The sequence below is a fragment of the Eleutherodactylus coqui genome, unplaced genomic scaffold (assembly GCF_035609145.1).
Source record: "Eleutherodactylus coqui strain aEleCoq1 unplaced genomic scaffold, aEleCoq1.hap1 HAP1_SCAFFOLD_48, whole genome shotgun sequence".
NCBI lineage: Eukaryota > Metazoa > Chordata > Amphibia > Anura > Eleutherodactylidae > Eleutherodactylus > Eleutherodactylus coqui.
Window position 1 is genome coordinate 591,926 of NW_027102367.1, and position 26,063 is coordinate 617,988.

The following is a 26,063-nucleotide window of genomic DNA, read 5'->3' on the forward strand; positions in this document are numbered from 1 at the left end:
GACAGATAGGGACAGATAGGGACAGATAGGGACAGATAGGGACAGATAGGGACAGATAGGGACAGATAGGGACAGATAGGGACAGATAGGGACAGATAGGGACAGATAGGGACAGATAGGGACAGATAGGGACAGATAGGGACAGATAGGGACAGATAGGGACAGATAGGGACAGATAGGGACAGATAGGGACAGATAGGGACAGATAGGGACAGATAGGGACAGATAGGGACAGATAGGGACAGATAGGGACAGATAGGGACAGATAGGGACAGATAGGGACAGATAGGGACAGATAGGGACAGATAGGGACAGATAGGGACAGATAGGGACAGATAGGGACAGATAGGGACAGATAGGGACAGATAGGGACAGATAGGGACAGATAGGGACAGATAGGGACAGATAGGGACAGATAGGGACAGATAGGGACAGATAGGGACAGATAGGGACAGATAGGGACAGATAGGGACAGATAGGGACAGATAGGGACAGATAGGGACAGATAGGGACAGATAGGGACAGATAGGGACAGATAGGGACAGATAGGGACAGATAGGGACAGATAGGGACAGATAGGGACAGATAGGGACAGATAGGGACAGATAGGGACAGATAGGGACAGATAGGGACAGATAGGGACAGATAGGGACAGATAGGGACAGATAGGGACAGATAGGGACAGATAGGGACAGATAGGGACAGATAGGGACAGATAGGGACAGATAGGGACAGATAGGGACAGATAGGGACAGATAGGGACAGATAGGGACAGATAGGGACAGATAGGGACAGATAGGGACAGATAGGGACAGATAGGGACAGATAGGGACAGATAGGGACAGATAGGGACAGATAGGGACAGATAGGGACAGATAGGGACAGATAGGGACAGATAGGGACAGATAGGGACAGATAGGGACAGATAGGGACAGATAGGGACAGATAGGGACAGATAGGGACAGATAGGGACAGATAGGGACAGATAGGGACAGATAGGGACAGATAGGGACAGATAGGGACAGATAGGGACAGATAGGGACAGATAGGGACAGATAGGGACAGATAGGGACAGATAGGGACAGATAGGGACAGATAGGGACAGATAGGGACAGATAGGGACAGATAGGGACAGATAGGGACAGATAGGGACAGATAGGGACAGATAGGGACAGATAGGGACAGATAGGGACAGATAGGGACAGATAGGGACAGATAGGGACAGATAGGGACAGATAGGGACAGATAGGGACAGATAGGGACAGATAGGGACAGATAGGGACAGATAGGGACAGATAGGGACAGATAGGGACAGATAGGGACAGATAGGGACAGATAGGGACAGATAGGGACAGATAGGGACAGATAGGGACAGATAGGGACAGATAGGGACAGATAGGGACAGATAGGGACAGATAGGGACAGATAGGGACAGATAGGGACAGATAGGGACAGATAGGGACAGATAGGGACAGATAGGGACAGATAGGGACAGATAGGGACAGATAGGGACAGATAGGGACAGATAGGGACAGATAGGGACAGATAGGGACAGATAGGGACAGATAGGGACAGATAGGGACAGATAGGGACAGATAGGGACAGATAGGGACAGATAGGGACAGATAGGGACAGATAGGGACAGATAGGGACAGATAGGGACAGATAGGGACAGATAGGGACAGATAGGGACAGATAGGGACAGATAGGGACAGATAGGGACAGATAGGGACAGATAGGGACAGATAGGGACAGATAGGGACAGATAGGGACAGATAGGGACAGATAGGGACAGATAGGGACAGATAGGGACAGATAGGGACAGATAGGGACAGATAGGGACAGATAGGGACAGATAGGGACAGATAGGGACAGATAGGGACAGATAGGGACAGATAGGGACAGATAGGGACAGATAGGGACAGATAGGGACAGATAGGGACAGATAGGGACAGATAGGGACAGATAGGGACAGATAGGGACAGATAGGGACAGATAGGGACAGATAGGGACAGATAGGGACAGATAGGGACAGATAGGGACAGATAGGGACAGATAGGGACAGATAGGGACAGATAGGGACAGATAGGGACAGATAGGGACAGATAGGGACAGATAGGGACAGATAGGGACAGATAGGGACAGATAGGGACAGATAGGGACAGATAGGGACAGATAGGGACAGATAGGGACAGATAGGGACAGATAGGGACAGATAGGGACAGATAGGGACAGATAGGGACAGATAGGGACAGATAGGGACAGATAGGGACAGATAGGGACAGATAGGGACAGATAGGGACAGATAGGGACAGATAGGGACAGATAGGGACAGATAGGGACAGATAGGGACAGATAGGGACAGATAGGGACAGATAGGGACAGATAGGGACAGATAGGGACAGATAGGGACAGATAGGGACAGATAGGGACAGATAGGGACAGATAGGGACAGATAGGGACAGATAGGGACAGATAGGGACAGATAGGGACAGATAGGGACAGATAGGGACAGATAGGGACAGATAGGGACAGATAGGGACAGATAGGGACAGATAGGGACAGATAGGGACAGATAGGGACAGATAGGGACAGATAGGGACAGATAGGGACAGATAGGGACAGATAGGGACAGATAGGGACAGATAGGGACAGATAGGGACAGATAGGGACAGATAGGGACAGATAGGGACAGATAGGGACAGATAGGGACAGATAGGGACAGATAGGGACAGATAGGGACAGATAGGGACAGATAGGGACAGATAGGGACAGATAGGGACAGATAGGGACAGATAGGGACAGATAGGGACAGATAGGGACAGATAGGGACAGATAGGGACAGATAGGGACAGATAGGGACAGATAGGGACAGATAGGGACAGATAGGGACAGATAGGGACAGATAGGGACAGATAGGGACAGATAGGGACAGATAGGGACAGATAGGGACAGATAGGGACAGATAGGGACAGATAGGGACAGATAGGGACAGATAGGGACAGATAGGGACAGATAGGGACAGATAGGGACAGATAGGGACAGATAGGGACAGATAGGGACAGATAGGGACAGATAGGGACAGATAGGGACAGATAGGGACAGATAGGGACAGATAGGGACAGATAGGGACAGATAGGGACAGATAGGGACAGATAGGGACAGATAGGGACAGATAGGGACAGATAGGGACAGATAGGGACAGATAGGGACAGATAGGGACAGATAGGGACAGATAGGGACAGATAGGGACAGATAGGGACAGATAGGGACAGATAGGGACAGATAGGGACAGATAGGGACAGATAGGGACAGATAGGGACAGATAGGGACAGATAGGGACAGATAGGGACAGATAGGGACAGATAGGGACAGATAGGGACAGATAGGGACAGATAGGGACAGATAGGGACAGATAGGGACAGATAGGGACAGATAGGGACAGATAGGGACAGATAGGGACAGATAGGGACAGATAGGGACAGATAGGGACAGATAGGGACAGATAGGGACAGATAGGGACAGATAGGGACAGATAGGGACAGATAGGGACAGATAGGGACAGATAGGGACAGATAGGGACAGATAGGGACAGATAGGGACAGATAGGGACAGATAGGGACAGATAGGGACAGATAGGGACAGATAGGGACAGATAGGGACAGATAGGGACAGATAGGGACAGATAGGGACAGATAGGGACAGATAGGGACAGATAGGGACAGATAGGGACAGATAGGGACAGATAGGGACAGATAGGGACAGATAGGGACAGATAGGGACAGATAGGGACAGATAGGGACAGATAGGGACAGATAGGGACAGATAGGGACAGATAGGGACAGATAGGGACAGATAGGGACAGATAGGGACAGATAGGGACAGATAGGGACAGATAGGGACAGATAGGGACAGATAGGGACAGATAGGGACAGATAGGGACAGATAGGGACAGATAGGGACAGATAGGGACAGATAGGGACAGATAGGGACAGATAGGGACAGATAGGGACAGATAGGGACAGATAGGGACAGATAGGGACAGATAGGGACAGATAGGGACAGATAGGGACAGATAGGGACAGATAGGGACAGATAGGGACAGATAGGGACAGATAGGGACAGATAGGGACAGATAGGGACAGATAGGGACAGATAGGGACAGATAGGGACAGATAGGGACAGATAGGGACAGATAGGGACAGATAGGGACAGATAGGGACAGATAGGGACAGATAGGGACAGATAGGGACAGATAGGGACAGATAGGGACAGATAGGGACAGATAGGGACAGATAGGGACAGATAGGGACAGATAGGGACAGATAGGGACAGATAGGGACAGATAGGGACAGATAGGGACAGATAGGGACAGATAGGGACAGATAGGGACAGATAGGGACAGATAGGGACAGATAGGGACAGATAGGGACAGATAGGGACAGATAGGGACAGATAGGGACAGATAGGGACAGATAGGGACAGATAGGGACAGATAGGGACAGATAGGGACAGATAGGGACAGATAGGGACAGATAGGGACAGATAGGGACAGATAGGGACAGATAGGGACAGATAGGGACAGATAGGGACAGATAGGGACAGATAGGGACAGATAGGGACAGATAGGGACAGATAGGGACAGATAGGGACAGATAGGGACAGATAGGGACAGATAGGGACAGATAGGGACAGATAGGGACAGATAGGGACAGATAGGGACAGATAGGGACAGATAGGGACAGATAGGGACAGATAGGGACAGATAGGGACAGATAGGGACAGATAGGGACAGATAGGGACAGATAGGGACAGATAGGGACAGATAGGGACAGATAGGGACAGATAGGGACAGATAGGGACAGATAGGGACAGATAGGGACAGATAGGGACAGATAGGGACAGATAGGGACAGATAGGGACAGATAGGGACAGATAGGGACAGATAGGGACAGATAGGGACAGATAGGGACAGATAGGGACAGATAGGGACAGATAGGGACAGATAGGGACAGATAGGGACAGATAGGGACAGATAGGGACAGATAGGGACAGATAGGGACAGATAGGGACAGATAGGGACAGATAGGGACAGATAGGGACAGATAGGGACAGATAGGGACAGATAGGGACAGATAGGGACAGATAGGGACAGATAGGGACAGATAGGGACAGATAGGGACAGATAGGGACAGATAGGGACAGATAGGGACAGATAGGGACAGATAGGGACAGATAGGGACAGATAGGGACAGATAGGGACAGATAGGGACAGATAGGGACAGATAGGGACAGATAGGGACAGATAGGGACAGATAGGGACAGATAGGGACAGATAGGGACAGATAGGGACAGATAGGGACAGATAGGGACAGATAGGGACAGATAGGGACAGATAGGGACAGATAGGGACAGATAGGGACAGATAGGGACAGATAGGGACAGATAGGGACAGATAGGGACAGATAGGGACAGATAGGGACAGATAGGGACAGATAGGGACAGATAGGGACAGATAGGGACAGATAGGGACAGATAGGGACAGATAGGGACAGATAGGGACAGATAGGGACAGATAGGGACAGATAGGGACAGATAGGGACAGATAGGGACAGATAGGGACAGATAGGGACAGATAGGGACAGATAGGGACAGATAGGGACAGATAGGGACAGATAGGGACAGATAGGGACAGATAGGGACAGATAGGGACAGATAGGGACAGATAGGGACAGATAGGGACAGATAGGGACAGATAGGGACAGATAGGGACAGATAGGGACAGATAGGGACAGATAGGGACAGATAGGGACAGATAGGGACAGATAGGGACAGATAGGGACAGATAGGGACAGATAGGGACAGATAGGGACAGATAGGGACAGATAGGGACAGATAGGGACAGATAGGGACAGATAGGGACAGATAGGGACAGATAGGGACAGATAGGGACAGATAGGGACAGATAGGGACAGATAGGGACAGATAGGGACAGATAGGGGACAGATAGGGACAGATAGGGACAGATAGGGACAGATAGGGACAGATAGGGACAGATAGGGACAGATAGGGACAGATAGGGACAGATAGGGACAGATAGGGACAGATAGGGACAGATAGGGACAGATAGGGACAGATAGGGACAGATAGGGACAGATAGGGACAGATAGGGACAGATAGGGACAGATAGGGACAGATAGGGACAGATAGGGACAGATAGGGACAGATAGGGACAGATAGGGACAGATAGGGACAGATAGGGACAGATAGGGACAGATAGGGACAGATAGGGACAGATAGGGACAGATAGGGACAGATAGGGACAGATAGGGACAGATAGGGACAGATAGGGACAGATAGGGACAGATAGGGACAGATAGGGACAGATAGGGACAGATAGGGACAGATAGGGACAGATAGGGACAGATAGGGACAGATAGGGACAGATAGGGACAGATAGGGACAGATAGGGACAGATAGGGACAGATAGGGACAGATAGGGACAGATAGGGACAGATAGGGACAGATAGGGACAGATAGGGACAGATAGGGACAGATAGGGACAGATAGGGACAGATAGGGACAGATAGGGACAGATAGGGACAGATAGGGACAGATAGGGACAGATAGGGACAGATAGGGACAGATAGGGACAGATAGGGACAGATAGGGACAGATAGGGACAGATAGGGACAGATAGGGACAGATAGGGACAGATAGGGACAGATAGGGACAGATAGGGACAGATAGGGACAGATAGGGACAGATAGGGACAGATAGGGACAGATAGGGACAGATAGGGACAGATAGGGACAGATAGGGACAGATAGGGACAGATAGGGACAGATAGGGACAGATAGGGACAGATAGGGACAGATAGGGACAGATAGGGACAGATAGGGACAGATAGGGACAGATAGGGACAGATAGGGACAGATAGGGACAGATAGGGACAGATAGGGACAGATAGGGACAGATAGGGACAGATAGGGACAGATAGGGACAGACTTACCCCGACGCTGCAACTCCACATTCAGCAGGAAGCAGGGGGCAGCACATGATCATTGTGCCCTGCCGGCCCATGTGATTTCCTCCCTCCTCCTCCTCCCCCCTGCTCTGCCGGGCTACACTTGGGCTGGCCGTTCTGCATGCAGCCTGATTGGAATCATGCTGCACACAAAACGGCCACCCATTAATGCACTGAATGTGCATGCAGGTATGGCGTAGGGCAGCCTCTGGGCCCCCTGAGCGCAGAGGCCGGGTCACCATGGCGACCCCAGCAACCCGTGACGCCACGCCTATGCGCTCAATGCAGCTGTGGGGTCACTACAGTGTTAAATTAACAATAACGCCTTCCCTTACATGGGGGTGCGCTTCAATCAGCTTTATGTATACACACATTATTCTTCTCTTCTCATTTGGATATGAGGGTCACCAGTGACTGCTGAATATTGTTATTAGGCTGTCCAACCAGCGCAGGGTTTTTATAATTGACTTTTCTTATCCAGTAGTAATAGTGACTTCTATAGTGGCTTCAGTAGTAATAGTGACCTCAGTAGTAAGTGTCCCCCATATTAGCCCCAGTAGTAACAGTAACCTCCACAGTGGCACCAGTAGCAATAGTGACCCCTGTATTAGCCCCAGTTGCAATAATGTCCCCTATATTAGATGTCTAAAACCAAACTTTATTGAGATACTATTAAAAACCAGGGCACTTGAACACACATAATCCACGTCAGACCAAGTAGATACTGGAATGAACGTGAAAGTGATTGACTGACAAAAATACAGAATTAATTTAAAACCCAAGACCAGGATACCACATTTACACAACTAGACAGGAATCCCTGAAGGCCGATTGTGGCCAAGAGGATCAGCGATCCTGAATAAGGATGTTTATGGATAGGAAAAAATATGCAACAACTTGGACTTCTAAGGGTACACTATGATATAAATGTGTTATCAGATAGCCCAAGGAAAAAGGGAGAAAAGGGATTCTGCATGAAGAACACTGGTTACAGCGTCCGCAGGGATTGATCTGCATTAAGTTTCAGTTTCTTTCCATCGTGCAGCCAGTTTTCCACGGTATACCACATCCGTTAGGGCTCCCCACAGGTAGACATTAGGGGGGTTACATCAGGGGAACAGAGAGGGAATTCAACAGCACCTCTCCATCCTATCCAGCATTTTGGCAGACCATCATGGAGATATTCTATGACGGCTCGGTTGGTAGTGTGGTGGTGCGCCATCTTGTTACACGCAAAAAATTAGGTTCTGCTCCATCTTTCTGTGTTTTGCGTAGCAAATGCCCCTCATAGAAGTCTAAAGTCATAGGTGCGCAAATATGCCAGGGGAATGCGTAAAACACTGTGCAAAACTGCTAAAAAACACATCTGGACTTCATTAGGATAAATAGCCTTTTAATCCATGGAAGGGGGTGTCACGTGACCTGGCCCCGTGTGCACAAAAAGTACAGTACTAGGCATGACTGCAAATCAACCTCAACAACCTTGTTATGTGCAAATACGTTGCATTGGAGAGAGCTTTTGCGTATACGCTCATGTGAAGCGGCCCTTAAGGTAGTATTTACTGCTTCTGTATGTATATTCGAAAATATCTACACCACATATACATTACACATGTACATTATTCCCATCAGTGTGAATAATGTGCAGCAGATATTACAAACATCATCACTTCTACTATTCTGCTCCCTGTTAGGAGGACCCAGCGGTGTTTGGCCAACTGGCTCAGGAAGCACCACCTCTACGACCATCCGAGAGAGACTGCGGTTCCAACATGTACTCGGCCGGGGAGCCTACGGGAAAGTCGTGCTGGCAGAGGACACTGCTACCTGCCAGCAATTCGCAGTGAAGGTCATCAGGAAGAAAGCCCTGCTAGCGGAAGTGGAGATGGCGGATGTGATGGTGGAGCACCGTGTTCTGCAGCTTACGATTGGGAGTCCCTTCCTCGTCCATGCAGAATTCGCATTTCAGACCAAGGTATAGTTGTTATCGCACATCTGCAAACTCCACCGCTATGTGCCCCGTAGATGTGGACTTTGTAATATAACGTCATACTAACCAACCTCCTTATATGTGTTAAGGACCGCTAGGTCACATTAACCTTTCAAGTCTTGGGTTCCAAATCAATTCGTATCCGCTGCAGCACGGAGGCCAAGAACCACACAAGAGTCGGTTTCCAGTTCTCATCAGATACGGAGAGAGAGCCACGGCAAGTATATAGCTCACTCTGCTTAAGGCGTACATACTCTGAGCGTTTATTGACTGAGTATAGTTCTAAATACAGGAAAGGAATACGTCATCATTAGTCATGGGGTTAATTTCATTGGGTTAGAAAAAACATCAAGAATTGTGCTTTGTTCAACAATCAGCGCAGTGAGAATAAATATGTGAAATGTCCTTCAAATGATTACTCCTCCCGGACGTTATCCCGTCCTCCCTTGGAGTTTGGATGATCGCAGCGTCATATCAGCACGATTTGCTCTTTTCCCATAGCTCAGGAGTGGGGGAGTCTCTTCTGATAGCGACTGTACCAGGCAAATGTTCTCGGATGAATAGAAAAAAAACAAATCATTAGACATTGCACCGAATGCCATGCTCTGCAAGTTATTTCTGCTTTAATTATTGTTTCACTACACACAAGCTTATTTACATCTTATAATGCTCCATTTTGTATCTAGCGGCCATTTTGAGACAGATTCTTCCATTGTATGGACCTGTACCTTCTCATATGTCTCTTCTACATTACAGACGCACGTTCTACTCGGACTGGAGTATCTGAGCTGCGGGGACCTGGACCAACTCCTGCAGTCGAAGGGACGGCTCGATGTCAACAGCACCAGATTCTACGCTGCAGAGATGGTGTGCGGCATCCAGCACCTCCACGCCAAGGGGATCATCCACAGAGATCTGAAGCCCGAGAACATCCTGGTGGCTGAGACGGGCCATGTGAAGATCACAGATTTCGGTCTTGCCTTGGAGAACATGCACGGAGACCGAACGGCCACCGATCATGCTGGGCCCAAAGGCTATATTGCTCCTGAGGTGAGAGGAATAGACTCTTTATACTATTTTTTGCCATAAGTGTATTAATGTTCTTGGGTCATGGATCCTGGAGACAGCAGTCCAGGGATGGTATAGAGGACTGCGGTCTCAGCGCTCGCCTAGTGCAGTGCCCAGATCCCATGTAATGATGTAAAACTTATTTCCCAACTTACTGTTTACTGTTTATGGCAGATGGACGCCGGAGAGGAATACAACGCCGCCGTCGATTGGTTTTCATTTGGAGTCATCATGAATAAAATGATTACTGGCGAGCGTGAGTATAAACCAAAACTCTTTAATGAGACCACCTCCGGAGCGAAGAACATCATCTTACAGGTAAGAGTGTTACTTTTATTTCTTTGAGTTCTAATGTTGTAATAATTTGTGATGCTTTTATTGCCTTTTCTAGTCAGATTCTTGTAATTATAGTCAGTAATAACAGTGACATTTCTCATTTCAGCTCCTCAAAGAGAACCCGGCCAAGCGTCGGAGTCAACAGAAACATCCGAAAGCACCTGTTCTTCCAGCTGATCGACTGGGACTCTGGAATCCCTTAGAGTGCCCCCACCGCACATCCCTGAGGTAAGTAAATGAGCAGAATTGTACTAGATCCTGGATGGTGAGGGACTCCCTCCCTGATCTACTACTGATTGCCTATCTAGAGGATGGACCATCAATAGTTCACAACTGGAAAACCCCAAACTTCTAATATTGATGACTTATTCTTAGGATAGGTCATCAATATTAGAACAGTGAAAAGTGAGCGCTGCAGCATTTTCCTTGTATATCAGGCACAGCGTCATATATCGTTTAGTGGTTATGCCTGGTATTGCAGCTCAATCCCACTGATTCGAATGCAGTCAGCAAACAGGTCCGTAGTTTGTCTTACATGGGAAAACCCTTCTCACCATAATCAGAATAGTATTTTCTTTTCTTGCAGTCATCTAAACCTCAACATCTTCAGCCATTCCACCTGGACGCCGTGGAAGCAGCAGAGGCCAAGGACTTCCGCCCATCAGCTAAAGACCAGGCCATGTTCAGAGGGTTTTCATTCTCCAACTTGAAGACCCTCTTGGACTCCGGCTTTACAACCACCAGAGCGAGCGGTCCTCCTGAGCCCCCATGAGTACATCAGGAGAAAAGACACCGTGGGACCCCTTAGGAGTGTGCCAGCAGTACCACCCAGCTGGCGGTAAGTACCGGCGCCACAACATCTGCGCCATGTAGAATCATAGACATGTGCACTATACTAAAGACCTTAAAAATACCGTTTTTTTCTTACCAGTAGATGGATTTCCCCGAACCAATGACAGCAGCAGCTGATGGTGCTGCCACGGGTGAAGGGGAAACACATTGGTGCGCGATGGCCGGCTATTAAGGGGTGGAAGGAGGCCGGATTTTTTTTTTTTTTAAACATCCTGGCAACATACACTGTACATGTTTGGCAGTTGTGTGCAGGGTTTGTATGGAGTGGGCTCGGGAGCGGAGCCTGCTCCATATATTGAGGGTGTCAGCTGTCTATAACATCTCACACCCAGCCACAACAACCCTGATTGGAGATAACTCTAATCGCTGTTAACTATTTAATTCTGACAGCGTCATTTAAATGGTCCAATCGACATTTACATTGCCTGAATGCCCCTCCCCTCCCAGTAATAAGATTGCAGCATTCCATTTGGATGTCTTATTGTTTAAGTGATCAAACGCTCACAAGTTTAAGTCTCCTTAGGAGCCTAAAAAAAGATTCAAAATCAGTTGAAAAAGTTTTTTTTAAATACTAAATATTAAAAGTTTTTAAAAAACCCTTTATAATATTAATTTAAAAAAACTATTTTTTAGTATTGCCACGCCTATAAAAGTCTGATCTATTAAAATAGTGTAATTTTTTTGCCTGCATGGTGAACAACACTAGAATTCCACTTTTTTGTTCACCCCATCTCCAAGAAAAAAGTGTAATAAAAAGCGATCAAAAAGTTATATGTACCCCAAACAGTAGAAATAGAAACCGTCAGTTATCCACAATAAACGAGCCTTCACCCAGCTGCATCAACGGGAAAATAAAAAAAACTCATGGCAGCAGAAAATAATTAGTTTAAGATGATATTTCATTTTTTCAAAAGTCGCCCAACAAAAAGCTACTTAAATTTGGTATCACAATCATACCGACCCACAAAATAAAGTTATCATCTCATTTTTATGCAACCTGTGTAAAAAACACACTTGAAAAATAATATTATTGCTTTTTTTCCATTTAACGCCACTTAGAAATCTTCAGTAAGTTTTTCAGTACATCATATGGTCCACTAATTAAAAAAATAAAAATTGCCCTGCACAAAACAAGCCCTCAGACAGCTACAATGATGGGAAAGGGTCTTGCAATTCCGACCCCAAGTATCAGTCACACTACAATTTACCAAATATATCAGACTATTGTAATGGATTCCTCATAAATTCTAGCGCCCCCTGCAGGCATCCACTTGTCGCTTCTCCTAGGTTTTCCCTTGCCACAGGGAGAACTTACAGGGATTAGCCCAACAGGCCTAAAGAGAGGTTAGTGTAGTGTAGGGTCCCATCTACAAGAGGTCGCCTTGACGTGGCAGATGGGCTCACATGTTTTGATCAAAATGTGTGCTAAGAACCTCACAAGATTATGTGTCAGTAAATACAACAATGTCATGTAACTTCAGATATTGAGTGCTTGCAGTAGTGCTGCAGCTGCTTGTATTGTTTCAGCCATGGTGTACATGAACTTGCGCATTCAATTTGTTTGTAGGAAGTGTGGACTACATTTGTTAATGGTTCAGTCTACAAAGATAATACTACAAGTCCCAGCAATCAGCCAAACTGTAATGACAGGACTGGAAAACGTGAATGTCATAGAAGGGGACGGTTCAATTAAAGAAGCTATGCCTAAAAGGGTTGTCTGAGTTAAGGAAACCCCTGTCACCGGGTCCCCCGTTTATCATCCGGCTCTGATCTCCCTGTGACATCACTCTGCATGCTGAGCCCATCTACAAACAAGCTGCAGCAGCCAATGACAGTGCTTGGTGATCATGGCTGAGCGCTGTAATTGGCTGCTACAGCAGGTTTACGGGATATCACAGCTGCCTGTAGACAGCGGAGACCAGAGCTGACCACAAGGGACGAGCAGTGAAGGTGACTACTGATTTGTGGGGACCCAACACCTTGTAATCAGTGGGACCCCACCAATCAGGGGAGAAGTTTCAAACTTAGCACAGACCCTCTAATCACTAAACAGTGAACAATTCTCTGTAAGATCTCTGCTTGCTGTCTGTGAATGGGAATCTCTCTTGTGCCCTGATAGTTTGTTCTAATGTATCAGTTTGGAGTTGAAGCTGTGGAGATCAGAGACTGTCTAGTAAACCCTCAGCTCTGAGAAGTATTTGTACCCCCTGAGGAGACCGCAAGGTAAAACATGTCAGGGTGGCTAAGGGTTAGATTTTAATAGGGTTTTCGTAGTGCTGAGTTTCTAATCTCTACATAGGTTTTTGGAAGTTGACCATCCAGGCCTATGTTTTAGGCCGAAAATCACGTAAACAAGATGTAGTCCTGACCAAAGCACGTCTGCAACTCCCGTTTTAACGGCCTAGGTTGCGGTGCATATACGCCGCAGCCCCGGGATACCATCAGCTGGGAGTTTAGCTCTGCTAAACTCCAACACCCTTCCCGCCCCATTTCTGCCCCCTGCTGGCTTACAACAAGGGGAGGGGGTGGGAACTTAGCAGAGCTAGTCCCTCCCCCTCTGCTCCAGCCTATGGGAGTAGCCAGCAAAGGGATACTGCTAGACTCCCTCCCACCTCCCTTCTCCAGCAACTGTTATAGGCTCCCATAGGAGGCTATGGCAGTGGCTGCCGTTACAGAACTAACTTTTCTGGCTGGCGTAAAAACGTCTGGCAGGAATGCATACCATATGAGCTATATTTGCCGGCCAGATGTCTATATACATCGGGTATACGCCCATCTGAACTCCTACATTGGAAACCAATGCAACAGATGGGTAGCGTATATCGGGCCGCTGTGATATACGCTCGTGTGCAGGAGCCCTTAGTGTGTATATGCACAATTACACACATGATACTAATTGGTGACTGCTGGTCACATCTCATTGCTACCACCATTTGCCCCTTTATTTTAAATATCTTTCAATGTTGTCTTTGTTTTTTGAATAATAAAGTATTTAGATTATATTTCAGGGGATATGACCGATAAGTGTTCTCTGGGAAATGACCCTCTGATTGTCAGCGTGGTCGTTTTCAAAATTTTTGTTGAACTCCTCCCCCGCGGCCGTCACTCCTCATGACTCCCATCCTCCACCTGTCATTAGTACTTCATCCTCTGCTGTCATCACTACTACTCCCATTCTCCACCGGTTATTAGTACTTTATCCTCTACTGTCATCACTACTACTCCCATCCTCCACCTGTCATTAGTAATTCATCCTCTGCTGTCATTACTACTACTCCCATCCTCCACCTCTCATTAGTACTCCATTCTCTGCTGTCTTCACTACTACTCCCATCCTCCACCTGTCATTAGTTTCATCCTCTACTGTCTTCACTACTACTCCCATCCTCCCCCTGTCATTAGTACTTCATCCTCTGCTGTCTTCACTACTACTCCCATCCTCCACCTGCTATTAGTACTCCATCCTCTGCTGTCACCAGAGGCACAACTAGAAGCTCTTGGGCCCCGATGTGAAATCTGTAACAGGGCCCCCTATCTACCATGTGCCATTTATAATACTGGTGTTTTGGTCTCCTGGACCCGGTAGCAATTACTACTAGAGATGAGTGAGCATACTCGCTAAGGGCAATTACTCGATCGAGCATTGTCCTTAGCGAGTACCTGCCCGCTCGGAAGAAAAGAGTCGGGTGCGGGCGGCGGGCAGAGAGCGGCTGGGGAGAGCGGGGAGGAACGGACGGGAGATCTCTCTCCCCCTCTCCTCCCCCTGCTCACCTGTCACCCGCGCCGGCAGCCGAACCTTTTCTTCCGAGTGGGTAGATACTCGCTAAGGTCAATGCTCGATTGAGCAATTGTCTTTAGCGAGTATGCTCGCTCATCTCTAATTACTACCACTGCACCCCCTATAGTTACACCTCTGGCTGTCACTACTACTCTTATTTTCCACCTATCATTAGTACTACATCCTCTGCTGTCACTACTACTCCCAGCCTTCACATGTCATTAGTATTTCATCTTCTGCTGTCATCACTACTCCTGCATCACATTTTGTACGCAAGCTAGAGGTAGTACAATAGGGTACTAGAACCTTCATGCCCACCCGTATCACATATTGTATCCAAGCTAGAGGTGGTACAACAGGGTACTAGAACCTCCATTCCTGCCTATATCACATCTTGTATCCAAGCTAGAGGCGGTGCAATAGGGTATTAGAGTCTCCATGCCCGCCTATATCACAGTTTACATCCAAGCTAGAGGCAGTACAACAGGGTACTAGAGCCTCCATGCCTACCTGTATCACATCTTCAATCCAAGCTAGAGGTGGTACAACAGGGTACTAGAGCCTCCATGCTTGCCCATATCACATCTTATATCCAAGCTAGAGCTGGTACAACAGCGTACTAGAGCCTCCATGCCCACCCGTATCACAACTTGTAACCAACTTAGAGGCGGTACAACAGGGTACTAGAGCCTCTATGCCCCCCATATCATATCTTGTATCCAAGCTAGAGGCGGTACAACAGGGTACTTGAGCCTCCATGGCCACCTGTATCACATCTTCAATCCAAGCTAGAGGCAGTACAACAGGGTACTAGAGTCTCTATGCCCCCCATATCACATATTGTATCCAAGCTAGAGGCGGTACAACAGGGTATTAGAGTCTTCATGCCCGCCCATATCACAATTAACATTCAAGCTAAAGGCAGTATAACAGGGTACTAGAGCTTCCATGCCCACCTGTATCACATCTTCAATCCAAGCTAGAGGCGGTGCAACAGGGTACTAGAGCTTCCATGTTCACCTGTATCACATCTTCAATCCAAGCTAGAGGCGGTCCAACAGGGTACTAGAGCCTCTATGCCCCCCATATCATATCTTGTATCCAAGCTAGAGGCGGTACAACAGGGTACTAGAGCCTCCATGCCCATCCGTATCACATCTTGTATCCAAGCTAGAGGCGATACAACAGGGTATTAGAGCCTCCATGCCCGCCCGTATCACATCTTGTATCCAAGCTAGAGGCGGTACAATGGGGTACTAGAGCTTCCATGCTTGCCCATATCACATCTTATATCCAAGCTAGAGGCGGTACAACAGGGTACTAGAGCCTCTATGCCCGCCTGTATCACATCTTGCATACAAGCTAGAGGCGGTACAACAGGGTACTAGAGCCTCCATGCCCACCCGTATCACATCTTGTATCCAACTTAGAGGCGGTATGCTTTTTTTTTCTTCTCATGCACGTATAAAACACAAGAAGGTCTGAATACGTTAATTTTTGGTCTGTGAAAACGCTGTGTATTTCATGGACCAAACCTGTATACTCCCGTGTGAATGAGCCCTAAATGTAACCATTCCCTAACTTGGTTATAGAGCTTAATGCACTATGATGAGGTTTTGCTGGATTGCATACAAAACGTGTAAATGGGCAGGAGTTACACAGGATGTATAATGCACCAAATGGCAGGGCCTCAGCAGACTTGTTATGGTTTATGTACCTTTTTTGCCTGGGTAGGGCTGTCACAGTTGTGCCACCACTTGTGAGTTGCTGAATAGAGTGGTGTGGAGGTGTGTTCTAAAGCTTGGGGGCTGAGATGGCAACGGCCACCTCTGCCAAGCGCTGCCTGCGTCTCCATCCTCTTGGGAAAGTGGGCTGGATTTGGCCCGCGGGCCTTCAGTTTGACACTTGGCTTAGAGTGTACCTGTTATGTGGCCAAGAAATGAAACATGAAAGTTGGCAGAATTTAAATAAAACTAACATTCCTCATTAAACGGCACACAAAATGTACTTATCTCACCTAGGAGCCAAGTATCTGATCAGTGGGTATTCGACCCGAGGCCTTCATCATAGGCGTAGCGTCAGGGGGTGCTGGGGTCGCCATGGCGACTTGGCCCCTGCGCTCAGGCGGCCCCGGGGCCGCCCTCTGCCATACCCACATGCACATTCAGTGCATATACCCGGCCCTTGAGCTGAGGGGGCCCAGGGGATCGGTGCTGTCGGCCGCATGATGGCTGAGAAGGGAGAGGAGAGAGACGGGAGGCAGCGCCGCAGGTCGGCAAGAGCAGAGGGGAGGGCTGTTAGACTTGGAGCCGGCAGCCAATTACAGGCTGCAGACTCCCACGACGCGCGGCCCCCCCACTGATAGACTGCAGCTGTGACCACTCACAGCTGCAGCCTATCAGTCTCTGCCAGCCAGCGATTACCAGGGGGAGGGGCTACTGCGGCTCTATTCACCTCCGGAGCGCTGGATGCACAGGACCTGGGAGAGGACCTGTTACGGCACTCTGCCCCCGAGCGCCAGGTGGGGTGCCCTGAACTTCCCGCACCCCACTGTCCCTGCCTACTTGCCTCGGCCCTGGCTAACCCACTAACTAACTGACAAGCAACTAGGGCAGACTGGAACAGACCTGACTAGAGGCTAGCAGAACCAATAACTGGCAGTGAGCTCAGGTCACTGCCAGCCTTTTAACTTAAAGCCTCCGCCCAGGGGCGGAGAGTGGGAGGAGCCGACTCTCCCACTGTTTCATATGGAAGGTGGAGGAGAGCGGGCGGCACCCGACGGGCGGACACGCCCATGCCGCTGCACGCTGGCTGCTCCACGCCGTCGGGAGAGCCCCGACAGCACAGCTCCGGGACGCCGAAGCCGACCTCGGAGCGGCGCGCGCCTGCCACGGGACCCAGCGCCGCCCTGCATGGTAACATTACCCCCCCTCTGACGGGGGACCTCCGGGCCCCCGGAAACTCGACCAGGCTTATCCGGAAAACGACGGTGGAACCGCCGTACCAACACGGGAGCGTGAACATCACGTGCGGCCACCCAGGAATGATCTTCTGGTCGAAACCCCTTCCAAGCCACCAAATATTGTAGGATTCCTCGACACTGACGAGAGTCCAGTATCTCCTGGACCTCGTATTCAACTTCATCCCGGACCAAGGTGGGCGGAGGGGGACCGGAGGTGGGCATCACCGAAGGGACAAAAGGTTTCAGTAGCGACTTATGGAATACCCTGTGAATCCTCCATGTGGCTGGCAACCCCAGCTCGTAGGCAAGTGGGTTCACCACACGTGTGATGGCAAACGGCCCCACGTAACGTGGCGCCAACTTCAAGGACGGGACCCGCAATTTGAGATTTTTAGAAGACAGGTATACCTTCTGTCCCACCCTGTAAGGTTCAGACACAGACAGACTCTTCCCACTACGCAACTGCATACGGGCCCCCGCTGCCTCCAAGTTTCTCTGTACCTCTTTCCATACTCCCCGAAGCGTATCTGTGGCGTCATCAGCTGCCGGACAGACCGACGGAGTAGGGATTGCTGTAAGGAAGCGAGGATGCTGACCGTATACACTAAAAAATGGAGACACCCCAGTGGAAGAACAAAGGCGGTTGTTTAGTGCAAACTCTGCCAACGGCAGGAACTCTGCCCACTGATGAGCCTTTTCACTAGCAAACAACCGTAAATATTGCACTAAGTCTTGGTTCTTCCGCTCAGTCTGACCATTAGTCTGCGGGTGGAACGCCGAAGAAAAGGAAAGCGATGTTCCCAGGTTCCTGCAGAAGGCACGCCAAAACTGCGACACAAACTGAACCCCGCGATCAGATACAATATTTTGGGGAACCCCATGGAGGCGAATTATTTCCTTTACAAAAATTGTGGCGAATTCTTTGGCCAAGGGTAGCTTTTTTAACGCCACAAAATGTGCCATCTTTGAGAACCGGTCGACCACCACTAAGATAGTGGTGCACTTCTGGGATTCTGGTAGGTCCGTGATGAAGTCTACTGATAGGTGCGACCATGGGCTGGAAGGAACCGGTAGCGGTCTCAGAGGACCCTCCGGAGGACGCCGCCGACTATAATTGCGAGCATAGACCGAGCAACCCCTCACAAAGTTGCGGATCTCCTGAGACATGCCTGGCCACCAGAAGTGTCTGGAACAAAGCTCCAGGGTCCCCTGGAACCCTGGATGCCCGGCGAGAACCGACGAGTGAGACTCATCCATGACTCTAGGGCGTAGGGTCTCTGGCACAAACCATCTGCCCTCCGGCACCCCCGAAGGAGCGTCCTGCTGAGCATCCTGTAGTTGAGGGACGAAGTTAGACTCTACAGCTGCCACCACCACGCCGGGGCCCAAGATATTCTCGGGAGTCATGGTCTCACTATCCGGTACCCCCAAACTCCGTGACAGGGCGTCCGCCTTCACGTTCTTCTCTCCTGGGATATATGTCACGACGAAATTAAACCTGGCGAAGAACAATGCCCACCTGGCTTGACGGGCTGTGAGTCTTTTCGCATTGGCGAGATATACCAGATTCTTGTGATCAGTATATACGGTAATTGTGTGTCTAGCACCCTCAAGATGGTGTCGCCACTCTTCCAGAGCCCATTTGATAGCCAATAATTCACGGTTACCCACATCGTAGTTGCGCTCTGCTGAATTGAACTTTCGCGAAAAGAACGCACATGGGCTATAGCCAGACCTCCCACTGACTTCCTGCGACAATACTGCTCCTGTCCGCACTTCAGACGCGTCTACCTCAATAAAAAAGGGTAGTTGTGCGTCCGGCTGTATTAGCATCGGGGCAGTCGTGAATGCCTTTTTTAGACGGCTAAAGGCCTCAAGGGCTGCAGGCGACCACTTTACCAAGTCGGCTCCCTTAGTCAGGTCGGTCAGAGGTTGAGCAATAACTGAGTAATTCCTAATGAATTTGCGGTAAAAATTTGCAAAACCTAGGAACCGCTGGAGAGCCTTGAGGTTGTCGGGTCTTACCCATTGGGAGATTGCTGCTACTTTATCAGACTCCATCTGAATCTCTGTGGGTGAGATCACATAACCAAGGAAGGATACTTGTTTAGAACCAAATGTGCATTTCTCTAACTTGACAAAAGGTTGATACTCGCGTAAACGGGTCAGGACCAACCTCAGGTGCCGCACATGTGAGTCCCAGTCAGGCGAGTATACCAGAATGTCATCAAGATAGATGACCAGAAATACCCCCAGGAAGTCGTGGAAGACTGCGTTCATAAAACCCTGAAACACAGCGGGGGCATTACAAAGTCCAAAAGGCATGACCAGACATTCAAAATGTCCTAATGGGGTGTTGAACGCCGTCTTCCATTCATCTCCCTCTCTAATGCGAATGAAATTGTAAGCCCCCCCGCAAGTCCAGTTTGGAGAACCAGTGGGCCCCTACCACCTGATTCAACAAGTCAGGAATTAGGGGCAAGGAGCACTGGTTCTTCACAGTGATTTTATTCAAGGCCCGATAATCCACACAAGGCCTTAGTGTCCCGTCCTTCTCTACAAAGAAGAGACCTGCCCCGGCGGGGGACCTGGACGGCCGGATATGTCGGTTGGCCAGAGCCTCCGAGACATAGGACTTGAGGGCTTCATGCTCACGGCCTGACAAATTGAAAATGGCTCCCTTAGGGATGGGACTGTCGGGAACCAGATCAATCCCACAGTCCCACTCCCTATGAGGAGGTAGAGCCTTAGACAGTTTTTTGGAGAATACATCCTGAAAGTCTGACAAACACTCCGGAATGAGCACAGTATCTGCGAAGCACACAGCTATGGTAGACAGGTGATTATGACAGGATGATCCCCAATGAGTCAATTCCCGGGTGGACCAATCAAATTGGGGATTGTGCAGTGCCAACCAGGGCATACCAAGCACCACATCAACCTACATTTTTTCCATAACCAGGAAAGACAGTTCTTCCGAGTGGAGGATCCCCACCGTGAACTGTAATCTTGGGGTCCTCCATCGTACCAAGCCTGTAGAGAGAGGGGTAGCATCAATACTGGTAAAATGAATTGGCGCCTTCAGCGCCACAAATTCCGCCATCAGAGAACGGACAAAACACAGACTTATCAAGTTAGCGGCTGCTCCGGAATCAATAAACGCCTGCCCTGATCGGGAAAAATCCCGGAATCTAACATGACACGGTACCAAAAGTTTAGGAAGTACCTGAAGTCCTAGGCGATCCTCCCTGCAATCGCCTAGGACTCGGGAGTTTTCCGCTGGTTCCGGCTGCGAGCGTTGAGACCTCAGTGGGCAGGTTTTCACCCGATGTCCAGCTTTCCCGCAGTAGAGGCAGAGACGATGCAACAAACGGATCCGGCGGCGCTCTTTGGGGTCCAGCGGATCCACCTCCATCGGCTCAGGCACAGAGACTGGTAAGGAGGGAGAGGGACCAGGGCAACCGACCTCCCTGACTCTACGGATCTGCCTGTCCTGCTTCCTAGATCTGAGCCTCCTATCTGCCTTCACCGCTAGCTCCATAGCCTCCCTTAAGGACCCGGGAACGGGATGGGAAATTAACAGGTCTTTAACTGCGTCTGAGAGGCCCTGCAGAAAAACGTCTTTCAGCGCGCTATCGTTCCATGTCGTATGCCCCGCATAGCGTCTGAAGTTGGAGCAATAATCCTCCACACAAGACGACCCCTGCCGCAGCGCCAACAACCGCGAAACCGACGAACCCGACCGAGCGGGGTTGGCGAAGATACCCCTGAGTTCCTGAAAAAAAGGAGTCCACAAACTGCAGGCAGGAGGAACCCTCGGGGATGGAAAAAGCCCCGCAGCAGGGACATTATCAGCCCGACCCTCTGAGCCTCCGACCCGGAAGAACGGGGACGCATCCGAAAAAACAGGCGACACGCCTGTCGGAAAACAAAAAAAACTTGTTCCTCTCCCCAGAAAACACCTCGGGAGAAGGGGACTTGGGATCGGGGCTGGTTGAGGCGTCCGACCCCTGCGACACCCCCCGCTGCTCCTGGGCCACCATGCGGGCAGATAAATCCTGGATCACAGGCACCAGGGCCTGCAGCTGGTTCGTGAGGGAACTGATCGCCTCCATGATAAACAGTTTTAAACGGCCAGGGCCAGTTATTATGTTACGGCACGGTGCCCCCGAGCGCCAGGTGGGGTGCCCTGAACTTCCCTACTTGCCTCGGCCCTGGCTAACCCCAGGCGGACAACTGGGCGGCGGTCCCTGTACTAGCTAGGGACCTGGCCACTACCACGATGGAACTAACTAACGGGGGACAGAGTGCTGAGAGAAGAGGCAGGTGTAACAGACCAACAAAACTTACTAGGTAAATCAAGGCTGGAGGTGGAGCTCACAGGCAAACGAAAGGATACTGACAAGCAACTAGGGCAGACTGGAACAGACCTGACTAGAGGCTAGCAGAACCAATAACTGGCAGTGAGCTCAGGTCACTGCCAGCCTTTTAACTTAAAGCCTCCGCCCAGGGGCGGAGAGTGGGAGGAGCCGACTCTCCCACTGTTGCATATGGAAGGTGGAGGAGAGCGGGCGGCACCCTACGGGCAGACACGCCCATGCCGCTGCACTCTGGCTGCTCCACGCCGTCGGGAGAGCCCCGACAGCACAGCCCCGGGACGCCGAAGCCGACCTCGGAGCGGCGCGCGCCTGCCGCGGGACCCAGCGTCGCCCTGCATGGTAACAGGACCTGTGGCTGCAGATCACATGACCAGGCTCTGGTCATGTGATAAACGACGGGGAACTTTCCATTACAGGCTGCCCAGAGACTGCTGCAGAGGTGAGTAGAGAAGGAATTATAATTATATATGTATAGCTGGTATAGGTTATACCAGCTGAACATATATAATTATATACAGGGAATACACAGGTTACACCAGCATGGGACATGCCACTATATACAGGGGGATACACATCCTGTACATAGCTATATGTAGCATGCTGGTGTAACCTGTGTATCTCCTGTATATAGTTATATATGTGCAGCTGGTATGGGTTATACCTCTCCTGTATATAATTATATATGTACAGCTGGTATAGGTTATACCTCTCCTGTATATAATTATATATGTACAGTTGGTATAACCTGGGTATATACATGCATTATAATACAGCACGCCATGCTTTTTCCTCCGTGAGTGGAAAACCGCAATTGCTTTCCGCTCGTGTAAAGAAAAAAACGCTTTTCCATAACATGCTATGGCCGGTACATGCTGCGGAATCCGTAGGCGGACGCCCGCTCCATATTCCGCAATGCAAATCCAGCCGTGTGCAGCCGGCCTTACGCTAATTTTACACGAGTGAGTCTGATATTGGGCCGTGAAACTCAAGTTAAAACCAGCTCGCATCACATCATCAGATTCTCGTGCGATGCAGAGAAAACCAAAACATCGCTCCTGTGTATGATTGTATTCAAAAGAATTGGGTCATATTCATGTGCGATTTGTGGTTCTTGCAACGGACAAATCTCACGCAATTTTTGCGGCCGTGTGAAAGCAGCCTAAGACATTACCAACAGGTTTTTACGTAGTCAAGGAAAGGAGTCCTGATGAGAAGGCTTACGTCAAGGGGCTGCATCATGTTTGTAAATTAGCACATTTTAGGTATAGGTACGGGTACAGATGGAGGGGGGGGGGCCCAGCTGAACTTTTGCACTCGGGCCCCTTAGGCTTTAGGTACGCCCCTGGCCTCCATCGTCATGAAAATTGGGATTCCAAGTGTGCCTGAATGAATGCAGCAGCGGTCATACTTGTGTCATTATTTCACCAGTTCTGCTGCCTGTGAAAGATACTAGAATGCAGCCAATCCTCTCAAAATCTGTGCTGCAGAATGTGATGAAAGTGGGCAGTAGCCGCCTCACACCTCACCCTCTTGGCATCACCTGTCTGACATTACATCTCTAGCCCCACTTAGACTATCATCTCATTTGTGCCATTATAGCGCATGACCTCACTGACACCGCTTACAAAGTATCACTCACCTCATCGATGACACATGCAGCTCATTACCTTACAGCAAGAGTTCTTGCCAGTATTATACCATTGTTGTCAGGGGTAAGCTGTACTGGGGAAATGGCAGCAGCAGAGTCTCCCTGCCTCCTGGTCCACTACACAGACACACAACGTGGCAGTGACGCGCTCTATCTTGCTTTCTGACTTTAAAAAGTCCTGAATGTTCTAGAAATCTAGATAGGCAAGTGAAGAACTTGGACAATGCAAAAAATGCACATAAGGATGCAATGCCAAGTTTGGTTAGAGTCCGCTACCAAAAACAACCCTAGCGATGGTGTACCCTACATTTATGGTAGATATGCCCCCATGTGCCTTCTGTACAAGTGCCAGCGTTGTTCTAACATTACCTTGCATTATAACTGGTCATGCAGCTGTGAACTTGTATTTTCTAGGGAAATGAACAAAAAGCTTCGAGATGAGAAGGATGTGTTTGACGAAGAAAGCTGGATACCCTCCGGAAGGACCTGGCGGACCCCATCCTGGTGCCCAGAAGTTGCTGCTGCTGTTGCCACTCCAGCTGTGCTGGCAGTGCCCATTGTGATGCTGCATTACGATACAGGGAGGGGAGCTGATGGGATTAGCAATGTGATTGTATAGCTGTAGTATATAGTAGTTGATGTGTATATGTAAATACGTTTTAGTATCTGTGTATCTGCATGGAGACCCCTCTTCTCACACATGTATATGGAGAAGTGATGAAAACCTTTCTGTATTGTACATAATTAGGTCAAAGCTTTAGGCTGTAGATGGCAGCGAATGGACGTGCTAATGGCGAATAGAACAATTTACCCAAAGGGCCTGAGTTTGCAAACCGGAAAAAGACTCCATGTAATCCACCGCCCGCTGGACTATGTTTTACCTCAGAATCATATTGAACATGCTTCCATTACAACTAAGGGTTTTAAGAATTTTTTTATTATAAATAGTTTTTAATATTTTCATGTTTGCTTTTTATTCATTGAGGAGAAGTGTAAAAACGTAACCAAAAGGGCGGCATATGGCAAATACCGCTCTATACCCTTGTACACACAGAGCTGTTTGGGGGGGAGTGGGATGTTATTTACAGGGGTTCTCATGACGTAGATGGTTATAACCTATCCTTGGGATAAGTCGCCAATATCGCGTCCGTGGGGGTCCAACTCCTGGCCACCTCACTGTATACCTATGTGACCTTTATACCACGCACAGTGCAGGTTATTTCGTAGTGGCGGTGCCCAGTTTTGCAGGTCGGTCCCATTCGCTTGGATGAGACTGAGCTGTGCTAAGTCCTTCTGACCAATGAGCGTGACGTCTCAGGCCAAGGAAGAGGCCGTAGTGTTCTCCTGAGTGGTGTGGCCATCTCAAATAGCTGATTGCCGAGGATGCTGGGAGTTGCATCCTTACTGATCTGATATTGATGACTTTCTGTATCTAAGTTCTGGAAAACCCTTTTCACAAAAAACAAATGGTGTCCTGTGTGATCAAACTCTTGCACAGCATTCATGCTTGGAGCAATTGCTGGTGACAAATTATTACCTTTTCCACTTTTCTGACATTCATCTAAAGTAGTAAGTGTATCAGAAGTTGGAAGGATTTTGGACACCAGTATACAATTTAAAAAAGGAATACAATCATATAGATACAGAACTTTAGTTCTCCTGCAGAGACCTGGTTAAATGATGATATTCTGGCTGCTTGTTGCCACCACTAGGGGGAGCTTACTGCGTGTGGTTTTATTAACGAGACAGTATAGTATGCAGTAGGCTCATAAGGCTGCATGGCAATCAGAATGGCTATGGAATGGATCTAGAACAGAAAAACAGACTTCTGACTTCTATAAAGATCTACAAAATAAAATCAAAAGGGTGTTCAAAGATGGACGCTTCTCCTTTTCAAGCCTGCAGTATTTCAAGTAACAACAATAAAACCTAGTGATTGAACAATACATCTGTATTGTGTTTGGGAATACTCAGCTGCGGTCAGACTGCTCATTCACATGTACACTGGACTTGGCCAAGTGTG

General features: G+C 48.9%; 1 long non-coding RNA gene across 1 annotated transcript; it reads left to right on the top strand.

Moving 5' to 3' along the window:
• Nucleotides 1-10,551: 10,551 nt before the first annotated feature.
• On the top strand, nucleotides 10,552-24,761 carry LOC136602431 (uncharacterized). Its single transcript, XR_010789512.1, has 3 exons — nucleotides 10,552-10,649; nucleotides 11,008-11,259; nucleotides 24,455-24,761. It is a non-coding gene; the product is annotated as an uncharacterized lncRNA (long non-coding RNA).
• Nucleotides 24,762-26,063: the final 1,302 nt, after the last annotated feature.